We start from the raw sequence: 13,215 nt of genomic DNA on the forward strand, positions 1-13,215 counted from the left end.
TACTTAATAATTTCAGGTAATTTATTGAGTTATTCATATATTTATCATTTTTTTTCATATACTATTTTAAACAATAATTATTCGGACTACTGGGTATAAGAGTATAGAATTCGGATTCATCCCGACGCTTCGGTGAAAATCCGTTTCGAACTCCGCACTTAAGTGACCCACCCGAAAAAGATAGCTCTTTGTCCCTTTTAAATGGTAATACTCAAATAATTGTTTCATTTATATTATTTATTATTATTATTATTTTATTTATATTTTTTTATTTTTTAATATATATTTGTATCATGAATTATTATTATTATTATTATTTTATTGTTTGCAAGCCTCTAAATATATTTATAACATAAATATTTTTTATTCACTTATTATTGTTATTGTTGTTATTTATGTATGTATTTTTTATTTTTTATTTATTTTTATTTTTATTTTTTTTATTTTTATTTTTTATTTTTTTTAAAAAAGGGAGATAAACTAAATCTATTATATATTTTAAAAACATTTTATAGTTTTCTTTTTTATTTTTACCTAATAATTAAATAAATTGAATAAGCCCAAAATGACAAGCCCAAATCAAGGAAGATGGATTACCTTTCTGGGCTTGGATTAGCCCAACTCGGTGGCCCGTAGGAACCCAAGTCCACTACACCCGGTCTGCCTTTTCAAGCCCACAAGGCAGAACTCAAAACGCACCGTTTGGTGCTTGTGGAATCGCTCAAAACGACATCGTTTGGCCTGAACCTTCCAACTTCTGCTACCCCACTGAAACAACACCGTTTTGCTCTCCTTCCTCTAGGTATAAAAACCCCTTTTTAGCTTTTTTTTATTCATTTTCACACTTCATTTTCTCTCTCTAACCGACCACTCTCTGCCTTCTCTTTAGAAACCCTTTCCTCTTCCTGCCGGCGTCGGCATACTACCCCTTTTGCTTCCCTCTGACCGACGGCCCAGATGCTCCTATCTCTTTCTCTCGAAGCCCTCTTCCCTTCCGATCGACGGATCTAGCACCCCCTGCCTCCGTCGGTGGTGACCCAAACGGGTTTAGGCTTTCCCCTGCCGTTGGCCGACGCTCCACAGATCCAACCTTCCTTCACAGCTCACCGATCTCTCTCACTCAAACCGGACCGAATCCCCCTTTGAAACCCCGATTGGATTTTTTGGCTCTCCCCCTTTTTTAATTTTTTATTATTATTTTTTATGTGGCTAGGTAGCTTCTGCTGGTGAATTTTTTTGATCTTCGATTTTTTGTTGTGATCCCCTTTTAGATCTTGCAGGTAGTCTTTAAAAAGCCGGGTTATCCAAAAATTTGGACAACCCGGCGATGGGGTTCTGGCACTAGGGAGTTGGTGGCCAGAACCCCATCATGCATGGTGGTTGGGGAAAGGATGGCTGGGTGTACCTTTTTTTTATATATTTATATTATTTTATATTTTAACTTATTTTATTATAATTTAAATTATTTATTTATTTATTATTATTATAGGTGTCTACAGTTGTCCCTCTTTGTACATTCTTGAGAATCAAGGATAGTGCAAAGACGTAGACACCACATTTGGCTTATCTCGAAGCCAGTTGGTTTAATCAAATCGATCTAGACTCGACTTATCTCAAAATAAGTTCGATTTAAACAAAAATGAAATTTCTAGACTTGATCTGGGCTTGACCCATGTTAGAACAAATTCGAATAAAATTCCTAGACTTAATCTTGACTCGACCTATCTCACAACAGGTTCGATTTAAACAAAATTGAAATTCCTAGACTTAATCTAGACTCGACCTATCTCACAACAGGTTCGATTTAAACAAAATTGAAATTCCTAGACTTAATCTAGGCTCGACCTATCTCACAACAGGTTCGATTTAAACAAAATTAAAATTCCTAGACTTTATCTAGGCTCGACCTATCTCACGACAGGTTCGATTTAAACAAAATTGAAATTTTTAAACTAAATTTAGGCTCGACCTATCTCATAACAAGTTTGATTTAAACGAAATTGAAATTCCTAGACTTAATCTAGGCTCGACCTATCTCACAACAGGTTCGATTTAAATAAAATTAAAATTCCTAGACTTAATCTAGGCTCGACCTATCTCACAACAGGTTCGATTTAAACAAAATTAACATTCCTAGACTTAATCTAGGCACGACCTATCTCACAATAGGTTTAATTTAAACAAAATTGAAATTCATAGACTTAATCTAGGCTCGACCTATCTCACAATAGGTTCGATTTAAATTCTTTAATGCTAACTTAATTGGATTAACATAAAATGAAAAAACTCAAATCTTTCCATCAAAGTTTTACAATCTCAACCCTTTAGGTCGAGTGACTTTCTACCTTCGACGCTTGGGACATGAATTAATTTTGATTCTTGTCGAGTGCATGGCTAGGCATGTATGCATGATTGACATGATGAAACGTTTTCATGTTTATGATTCATTAAGGTTCCAAGACCCTTCTCTTGCTTCATCCGATTTTTCACTGTAGCTTTCGATCTTCTTTGCCTGTTTTCTTTCCTCCTGTAGAATTTAGGTAACTTCAGATTTTTCCTAAGTACCCTCTCTTTTGACATCTGACTTTGTCTTAGGTTCAGGGCTCTGCCATTCCTTTTTTTTCATCCTTAAGTCTTTTGCTGAACAATGAGAGTAATTTCTTGCTTAATTAGTTTATTTCTTTTACCAATTATCATTCATTTCTATGACAATCACTATGTGAATCATGGGATGGTAAATAACGAAAGACTTAAAATAAAGAGGCGAAGAAGAATTTCATATATGAGGAATCAAATAGTTAAAGGCAAACAGAATTTACAGGAAAACATTAGATCTTTAAGTAATGAACACTCAGACCACTAAGAGAAAACAATCTGATATTCGACCTCAAGAATTGTCCTTGATTGATGCTTTGAGCAAATCTGTAGGTTGCAGACTCCTTAACTTCCCTTACTTTGCGAAATTGTGGAACTCCATTCATGGTGTATTTCTAACTCAATCTTGTGCTCCTTTTAGGCTGACATCCTCAAATTCCATTCTAACTTCCTGCTTTTTGGCCTCAAGCCGCCCTTTTCGGGTTTTCAACATGAGCCTCCTCCTTTAGGTATGAGCTGCCCTTTTCAGGTTTTCATCACGAACCCCTTTCGTTTTTTTTTTTAAGCATAGTACTTCTTCACCGCATCCGCATTTATCGGATTAGGCATATCTCTCCCATCCATGTCAGCCAAAATCAAAGCTCCTCCTAAAAAAGCCTTCTTTACCACATATGGCCCTTCCCAATTCGGCATCCACTTTCCCCAAAAATCAGTTTGATTAGGGAGTATTCTCTTAAGAACCAACTCTCATTCTCTGAATTACCTGGGACGAACTTTTTTCTCGTATGCTCGCATCATCCTTCGTTGGTACATCTGGCCATGACAAAGAGCCGTAAGCCTTTTCTCCTCAATCAGATTCAATTGCTCGTAGCGAAAGTGGACCCACTCAGCATCTTCCAATTCTGTTTCCATCAATACCCTCAATGATGGGATTTCTACTTCAACAGGTAGAACTACTTCTATACCGTATACTAATGAGTACGGAGTTACCCCGGTGGAGGTACGCACAGAAGTTCGATATGCATGCAAGGCAAAAGGAAGTTTATCATGCCAGTCTTTATAAACTTCAGTCGTCTTTTCGATAATCTTTTTGATATTTTTGTTGGCTACCTCTACCGCTCCGTTCATCTTCGGACGATAAGTTGTCGAGTTATGATGTTTGATCTTGAATTTAGTGCAAACCTCCTTCACCATCGCACCATTCAAATTGCTTGCATTATCAATAATGATCCTTTTCAGCAGCCCATACCGACATATGATCTCCTTTTGGATGAACTTTGCACACCACCTTTTGTGTCACATTAGCATAGGAAGCTGCTTCTACCCATTTCGTGAAATAATCAATGGCCACCAATATGAATCGATGTCCATTAGAGGCTTTTGACGTAATAAGTCCAATCACATCCATTCCCCACATTGAAAATGGCCAAGGTGTTGTGAAAACATGCAATGGGACTGGCGGAGCATGGATTCTATCAGCGTATACTTGACACTTGTGGCATTTTCGAGCAAAATTTATGCAGTCTGATTCCAATGTCAACCAATAATAACTAACTCTCATAATTTGTCTAGCCAACATATGTCCATTAGCATGAGCTCCACAAGTTCCTTCGTGGACTTCTTTCAATATTTTGTTGGCTTCCGCAACATCTACGCATCTCAAAAGTACTTGATCTCGACTCCTTTTGTAGAGCACTTCTCTGCTAAGGAAGAAACCCATTGCTAATCTTCTAAGAGTTCGCTTGTCATTGTCTGTGACATTCTCAGGATATGCCTGGTGCTTGATGTATTGCATGATATCATGATACCATGGCTTACCATCAACCTTTTCTTCAACATTCAAGCAGTGTGCGGAGACTACACGGACTTCTAAATCAAAAGGGCGTACATCAGCTACCTCTTTTATTTTGAACATCGCTGCGAGGGTGGCCAAAGCATCAGCAATCTGATTCTCTTCTCGAGGCAAATGGTTGAAGCTGATTTCTTTGAACTGTTTGCTTAATTCTATAACCAGCTTTTTATATGGAACTAGTTTAGAATCTCTAGTTTCCCATTCGCCTCTCATTTGACATATCACTAAAGCCGAATCTCCGTAAACATCTATCGCTTCAGCCTTCATCTCAATTATTGCTTATAATCCCATTACCAACACCTCATACTCCGCCATATTGTTAGTACAATTGAAATTCAATCTCGCTGTAGCTGGATAGTACTTTCCATTTGGAAAAATCAACACTGCCCCGATTCCGTGCCCTAAAGCATTGGATGCTCCATCAAAATACATCTTCCATGGATTAAGTTCATTGGGACCATCATTTTTTATGTGCAAGACGGCCATCAAATCTTCATTTGAAAAATCGAAACTTACAGATTCATAATCCTCATTTGCTCGATCTGCAAGGAAATCAGCGATGACGCTCCCTTTGATTGATTTTTGGGACATATACATAATATCATACTCAGACAATAGCACTTGCCATCGAGCTATTCTTCCAAACAGGTAGGGTTTTTCAAAAATATACTTGATGGGATCTAATTTAGCCACAAACCATGTTGTGTGATACAACATATACTGTCGGAGCCTTTGGGCGGTCCATGCTAGCGCACAACACATCTTTTCGAGCGCAGAATATTTGGACTCATACTCCATGAATTTCTTGCTCAAATAATATACAGTCCGTTCTCTCTTCCCAGTTTCATCATGTTGTCCCAATACACATCCCATAGAATTCTTGTTCACAGTCAAATACAAAATAAGAGGTTTTTCGACTGTCGGTGGCACCAGCACCGGTGGATTTGTGAGATATTCTTTGATTTTATCAAAGGCTATTTGACATTCTTCATTCCACTCTCCTGGGTCTCGTTTTCGAAGCAGCTTGAAGATTGGATCGCATTTGCAGGTGAGCTAGGATATAAATCGAGCAATGTAATTCAACCTCCCTAAAAATCCTCTCACTTCTGTTTGCGTTTTGGGAGGTGGTAGCTCTTGAATAGCTCGTATTTTATCCGGGTCTACTTCTATTCCTTTTTCAATTACTGTTAACCCCAACAATTTCCCAGAAGTTACATTGAAAGTGCATTTTGCAAGATTCAACTTGAGCTGGAACTTTCGCAATCTCTCGAACAGTTTCTTGAGATTGATAGTATGATCCCTTTTTGTATGAGATTTTGCAATCATGTCATCCACATATACCTTTATCTCTTTATGCATCATATCGTGGAACAAAGCTACCATTGCCCTTTGGTAGGTGGCGCCTGCATTCTTCAATCCAAATGGCATTACTTTGTAACAAAACGTTCCCCACATGGTTACGAACGTTATTTTTTCCATATCTTCGGGTGCTATCTTAATCTGATTATAACTAGAAAAGCCATCCATAAATGAGAACAAAGCATGTTTTGTTGTATTGTCCACAAGAGTATCAATATGTGGCAAAGGGAAGCTATCCTTCGGACTCGCTCTGTTCAAATCCCTATAATCGACGCACATTCAAACTTTTCCATCCTTCTTAGGAACTGGAACTATATTAGCCACCCATTCAGGGTACTTAGCCACCTCTAAAAATTCAGCATCGAATTACTTTTTAACTTCCTCTTTAATCTTTAGCAACATTTCTGGCTTCATTCTTCTCAACTTCTATTTAATAGGCTTGCAATCTGGTCCCAAATGTAACTTGTGGACAACAATATCAGTATTAAGACCTGGCATGTCCTGATATGACCAAGCAAACACGTCCACATATTCACAGAGCAGTTCTTCTAACTTCTGTCGTTCATCAGATGACAGCGAGGTGTCAATCTTAACCTCTTTCTTCTCTTCCTCATTTCCGAGGTTAATCATTTTCGTGAGTTCCTGGTGAGGTAAAATCTCATTTTCCTCCTGTTCCAGCATTCTTGACAAATCAGGGGGTAAGCCATAGTCATCCATCTCCTCTTCATTTTTCAATTCATCAACGTTCGGAATCATCTCAAAATCGATATTCAAATTGTTGTCTAGATTGTCTTCGCGTTCATTATTTAAAGACCTGCAAACAGGTAAAGTTGGACGCGTGTATGGGCGGGTATTTATTGGCTAAAAGAATAGACAAAAGAAAACATGCAAAAAGGTTGATGAATTATGAAACACATTATGCATTGTCATTTATTTAAATGATGAAGGTAACAGAATTCCCTACTTAAACAAGAAATTACTCTTAACACCCTTGGGCATAGGCATTTAGATAAAATTGTTCATTATATTTTGGAAGACTTAAAGATGATGAGCAATTCTGTGGCTGTCCAATTGCTTAGCTCCTCTCCTGGCAGTACTGGATACACCACAAGGATCTTCTCATTAGGTTCTTCATCTCTGATCATATGGATTGATAGCTCATCAAATATCCGTAGAACCTAATTGACCTTTGTTGGTGCTTCGAGATGAATGAAACCTGCAGAGTGAAAAGTCTCATATAAGTGTGGGATTGTCCATTCCCCAAATTCTTCTTCCTTTCCCTCAAGTTGAGCCATCCTTTTAATCTTCTTTCGAGCTGCTAGTTTCCTTCTTTCCTCTTTTGTAAGCTTGCACCCCAAACTAAATTTTTCTTCATTCTTTATTGGAGTCAGAGGACGGTTAATTCCTTGTAAATTCTTTCCTAACCCCAAACCGGCATGACATCCTTTACCCACTGTCTGCTTAACCCTCATTTTAGTTGCTACTGACAAACGAGGAGTCGGTATCACTTTTCTTTCCCCCACATAAGTAGCATTAACAAATTCAAAAGATCTGAAAGAGCATTCGGGGACTTCTTCTGTTGCCTCTACATAGGGAGCAGATGATGGTTGAATAGTCAATATGTCTTCATCCGCACATACACTTATCAGTTGGCCCTCAGCTATGAATTTAACTTTTTGATGAAGGGAAGATGGTATGGCTCCCGCCATATGAATCCATGGACGCCCTAACAAGCAATTGTATGACGGGGCAATGTCCATGACTTGAAATTGGACCTCAAAAATGCAAAAGCCAATTTTTATCGGTAGTTCAATGTCCCCTACCACCTCCCTTGTAGTCCCGTCGAAGGCCCTTACAACCATGTGACTGGTTCTCATGTACGACACATCTACTGGCAACTTGGTTAAAGTAGAGCGAGGCATGAAATTTAACGCTGAACCATTGTCAACCAAGACCCTAGGTACAGCATGGTCCTTGCATTTGATAGTAATGTGCAGAGCTTTGTAACTCCTTCGACCACCCGATGGTATTTTTTCATCATTAAAGGCAATGAAGCTCCCCACTGTAATGTTCCCCACGATGTGGTCTAACTTTTCCACTGATATATCTTGTGCCACATAAGCTTGGTTCAAGACTTTGAGCAGCGCGTTCCTGTGTGCTTCCAAATTCAACAGCAAGGACAACAGTGAGATGCGAGCAGGCATTCTGGTTAATTGTTCTACCACGCTGTATTCACTGTGTTTGATAAACTTGAGAAATTCGCCCACTTCTTTCTCGATAACAGGATTTTTGACCTCATTGTTCGGAGCAACTACAGATTCGACAACTTGGTCCTTGAAAAAGGTATCTGCTTTCTTCAGGCCTCCCTCTCCCTGTACAGGTTTCCCTTTTTCAACTCTTTCTGCTATCTCAGAGGAATAACATCGCCCACTTCGTGTTATACCCCCTACTTCAGTTAGATCTTCAAAAGATGCTTGAGAGGTGGATGAAGCTGTGCCCAAAATATTACCCTCATAATTCCATGGGACAGCCTTATCGCTCTTGTAAGGGAACGGGCTGGGGACTTCGATGGTAATACCACATCTGATCATAGTAGGGGATGTATCATTCATCGGGCTCCTGTTTTCTTCATACAAGATGGTGAGAGGTTTAGGTTTGTTCACCCCGGATGAACTCGATGCCACTTCAGCTAGGGTGTCTTCATTTATGGTTCTGACCAACTTCTCTTCGACTTCTTCATAAAACTCAATTACCGATGAATCCATCAATTCTTGCAACTTACCACGAAAGCTATCACAATTTTGAATGGAATGCCCAGTTGCCACCATATAAAATTTGCAAGAATAAGAGAGATCATGCCCCAGAATATGGCCTAAATTGCCTATGAGTCGGCTGATGGCCCAGCGGGGGTGGTGCATTGTAATAAACGGATGGCATCACTTGAGGGTGGACCCTTTGAGAGGTTTGGGCATGTGGTGGAGTGAACCCCGGGGGATAGGATGGATCATCCCTTTGGTTTCCACTGTCTTGTGCTGGTGGGTTTTCTGACGGAGCTGGCTCTTCGATCGCTCTTTTTCCTTTACTGAAACTCATCATTAATTCCATCATCTTTGTTAACTGTTCTCTCATTTCTTCCTGAGCTCTTTCCATTCTGTCCATTCGCTCTCTTTGTTCTTCTTCCATGATCCTCGCTCGCTGACGCGTATTATGAACACGTTGGTCACTTGGCTTAGGTGGTCGAGCTATTTTGGAACCTTATTGTAATCATAAACATGAATTAGATGCGTATTCGATGCATGAGTGAACCCATTATCTTTATTTTTAGATGAAAATACTTATTGTCATGAAATGATGATTTATGCATGTATGAATGATTATGTACTAAAAGTATTCGTCACATGACACCCAACAACAAAGTCATCCATTGCATAAGATATTTGTCTTTGATTACAACTCAGGAGTCATCTAGAAATATTCGCCAATCTTATTATAATGGCTATACACCTCATCTAAATACTTAATCAACTGTTGCTCTTGTTTTCCAACTGGAAAGATCTGGCTCTTTAATATGTCCGTCTTCCAAGCCATGCTTCTCGCCTTATAAGCCACCTCTCTCATTTGCCAAACCAAGTAATCCATCTGGTTGTGTTTCTCTATATAAGCTTGTCTGTAAGATTCACCCCACTCTTGAATTCTGGTGCTCTGTTGCTTGAGGCATTCATATTCCTGTTGATAAGTCGTCATGACCCCTTCGAGCTCTTCATACTCTTGTCTTAGTAGTTGGATGGACTCTTGTTGGAATCGCACTTGTCTTCTTAGTTCATCATTGTGCGTTTGAAGTTCGTTGCCTCGATTTTCTTTCACTTGTATTTCCCTTTGAAGTTCACTGGTCGTGGCAGAAAACTTATCATTCAGGCTCTCATACTTCCCTTCTATTCTTCGGACCTTCTTTCTTTGTTCACTTACTTCTCTTTTCATTTTCTCACACTCTTTTTGGAGGTCTTCATACCGTTGCTTCCAACTGGCATTTTCAGCTTCGGACTTCTTTCGAGCCAACTCACTTTCAAGCAAAGCGTCTCGTGGTTTTGGATCAACTGGGCCACACAGTGCATCTTCTTTCGGATATACCACATCCTTAACTCGTTGGTCATGCCATATCTAATATCCGGTAGTCACTTCATCGGTGTACCTCCCTTGATCAACTCGGTTAGTTTTCTTTCAAGCTTGCGCAATCTCCTCAATCTTTTTCAGAAAACCCGGCTCTCCATAAGCAAACTCCAGAGTATTAAGTCGGTGTGTCATCGACACAAACTGCTCTGACCTAAATTGTCTTCTCACCATAATTAGGGCGTAACTGATTGCTCCCCATGGCCCCATTAACGGTACCCAAGGTTCATTTTCGCATTTGTACAAGACCGAGTGATGCGGCATCCACGGGGCTCTCCATGTTACTTCCACACTCATGAGTTCCCGAAGTCTAGAGATCCATTACTCCTTAGTCCTATTTTCTGGCCATTCACTCTCACAAAATTCTCTAACAGGGGCGGTTTACGGATGAAACGGTTTTCTGAACTTATCGACCTTGCATTCAAAGTGACTTGCTATCCAGATGGAAAGAAGCTGTGAACATCCCACAAATCGTCCTTCCCCTTTTCTTCGACAGTAATTCAGTGATCTGAGAGTTTCCGCAAGAATAGAGGGTGAAGGATTGGCCTTGTTGATGACTTGCTGGAAGAAGTCTATAATTCCGACTTCTATATGTCCCAAGACTTTGGGAAAGATCACTAGCCCGTAGATCCCCAAGGCCATCACAAGCTGTCCTTGCTCAATGTCCCGATGCTTCATGATATAGCTACGTAGAAAACTCCATGAGATACATTCATTGTCCCCTTTTTTCCTTAGGTTCTGATCAACTTCCGTCGGGGTAATACCCATAATCTTGGCTAGCTTTTGCCTGTGTTCGGTCTTTTGTCCTCTCCAATATATCTTGTCCGGATTATCAAGATCGATTTGTAAGAGAGCCAAGTACTTTTCGATTGTGGGAACCATATCCACCTTATTAAACACGAAGCATCTATATGCCGAATCCCAAAATTGCACAATGGCCTTCAACAACTGTTCATCTATCTGGACCTTAAGGAGTCAAGCTATGTGGCCATATTTCCTATCGAAATTTGCCCGAGTGGTAGCCCCCCACTTATCCCATATGTTGAGCAAATCGATGAAGTCGTTCTGTTTGAGATCAAGGTGGACCCTATCAGGTAGTGACGAGAAGTGATCCTTTGACAAGCAATCTCCTTCACTTTGTTGGACACTCGCCATATGCTGAGTCACTTCATAAATTCCATCGTAACCTGAGGATGGCCATGATGACTCCATGTATGCAACTAGATCTACTCTGTTAATGGTTGTTAAGTGACAAAATACTTTTCCTATTATGATGCAAATATGCATATGACAAAAAATTCAAGTTAGCACCATAAACAAGAATTCCAAAAGATGAATGAAAGTAATTAATAACCTGATACCTTTATTACTCACAGAGAAGGATTTAGAACAAGGGGATTATGAAAATTCCTTCATGTGTACTTAATCAAAAGGTATATTCTCACGGGTGAAGCTTTACCTAAGCAAAGGCGACACTCGGTATTCTACATGCTGAGTTTGGGTTGAAAATAGAGCTAAAGGTTCCCAAATCGCTCCTCACTGTCGTCCACACGGACTAGTAAGGCACCCTGGTCCTCACCCATTACAGGTTTCAAACGGATTAGGTTCGATCTGAGTGGGAGTTTTCACTAGCCCGTGCGGAGGTTATCACCTCACGAGAGCGTAGCTACTTAACCCCCTCCTAATTAAGGACAAAGCCTGGGTGGAAGGCTTATGCATGAATGCAAGATATGTAGTGTGTGAGAAGGAATATACTGATCTCGGACCCATAATTTCACGCTCCCCTTATCCCAAATTTCCCGCAATTATTAAAAATAGTGAAGTAATAATAGCAAAATAAATGAATGCATTAAACAAAAATAAGCAAAATTGATGCTAGGGAAAACAGTAAATTATTTAAGGCTTAAGATAACTTATGATTAATCAATGGCTTGACTCTCGATATCCCCAGTGGAGTCGCCATTTGTCGTAACGTGTGGGTCCGAGAACCCGACCGCCAGACGAGGATAAAAATTAAAATCGGTTTAGGAGTCGCCACCAATCTTTTTTTATCTAGGTGTGATTGGTCACCTATTAACCCGATTCTTGATCGACGAAGTCCTAAATTAATTTTAGGTCCGTCGAAAGAACGAGAACTGATCCACGTTTTTAGAGATGGGTTCGGGAGTACGGTTACGCATGGAGAAGGGTTAGCACCTCCGTGGCGCCTGTTTCACGAACGGTACCATTTAATCTTAAGTTATCTTAATATAGCATTCTCTTAGTTTAATCCCTACTTTATTAATTAAATTTTTATTAAATTGACAGACTGAGTTTTTTTATTTAGTTTTACGTATGCACATGATGCAAGCGTAAAATGATGTCATGACTTGTTTATTTTAAATGAAAAATATTTTATTGAAAAATTATTCGAAGACCATCCCAACGCTTTGGTGAAGTCTCGAAATTCTCCTCACCTAGAGATATCCCCGGAAGAACTCGTCTCTACGAGCTCTTCAGGGAAATCCCATCATCGGGATTTCTGTACCATTTGCAAAATAAATGTGGCGTGCAATGACAATATAAAATGATGAAATCTACATGACCGTGTTTATTAATTAGTTGGTTGGTAATACTAACATGCTTAATAATTTCAGGTAATTTATTGAGTTATTCATATATTTATCATTTTTTTTCATACACTATTTTAAATAACAATTATTCGGACTAATGGGTATACGAGTATAGAATTCGGATTCATCCAGATGCTTCGGTGAAAATCTGTTTCGAACTCCGCACTTAAGTGACCCACCCGAAAGATACAACTCTTTGTCCCTTTTAGATGGTAATACTCAAATAATTGTTCCATTTATATTATTTATTATTATTATTATTTTATTTATATTTTTTATTTTTTTAATATATATTTGTATCATGAATTATTATTATTATTATTATTATTTTATTGTTTGCAAGCCTTTACATATATTTATAACATAAATATTTTTTATTCACTTATTATTGTTATTGTTGTTATTTATGTATGTTTTTTTTATTTTTATTTTTTATTTTTTAAAAAAATGGAGATAAACTAAATCTATTATATATTTTCAAAACAATCTATAGTTTTCTTTTTAATTTTTACCTAATAATTAAATAAATTGAATAAGCCCAAAATGACAAGCCCAAATCAAGGAAGATGGATTACCTTTCTAGGCTTGGATTAGCCCAACTCGGTGGCCCGCAAGAGCCCAAGTCCACTA

Source organism: Theobroma cacao, chromosome 4, assembly GCF_053813885.1.
Source record: "Theobroma cacao isolate CCN51 chromosome 4, ASM5381388v1, whole genome shotgun sequence".
NCBI classification, from domain to species: domain Eukaryota; kingdom Viridiplantae; phylum Streptophyta; class Magnoliopsida; order Malvales; family Malvaceae; genus Theobroma; species Theobroma cacao.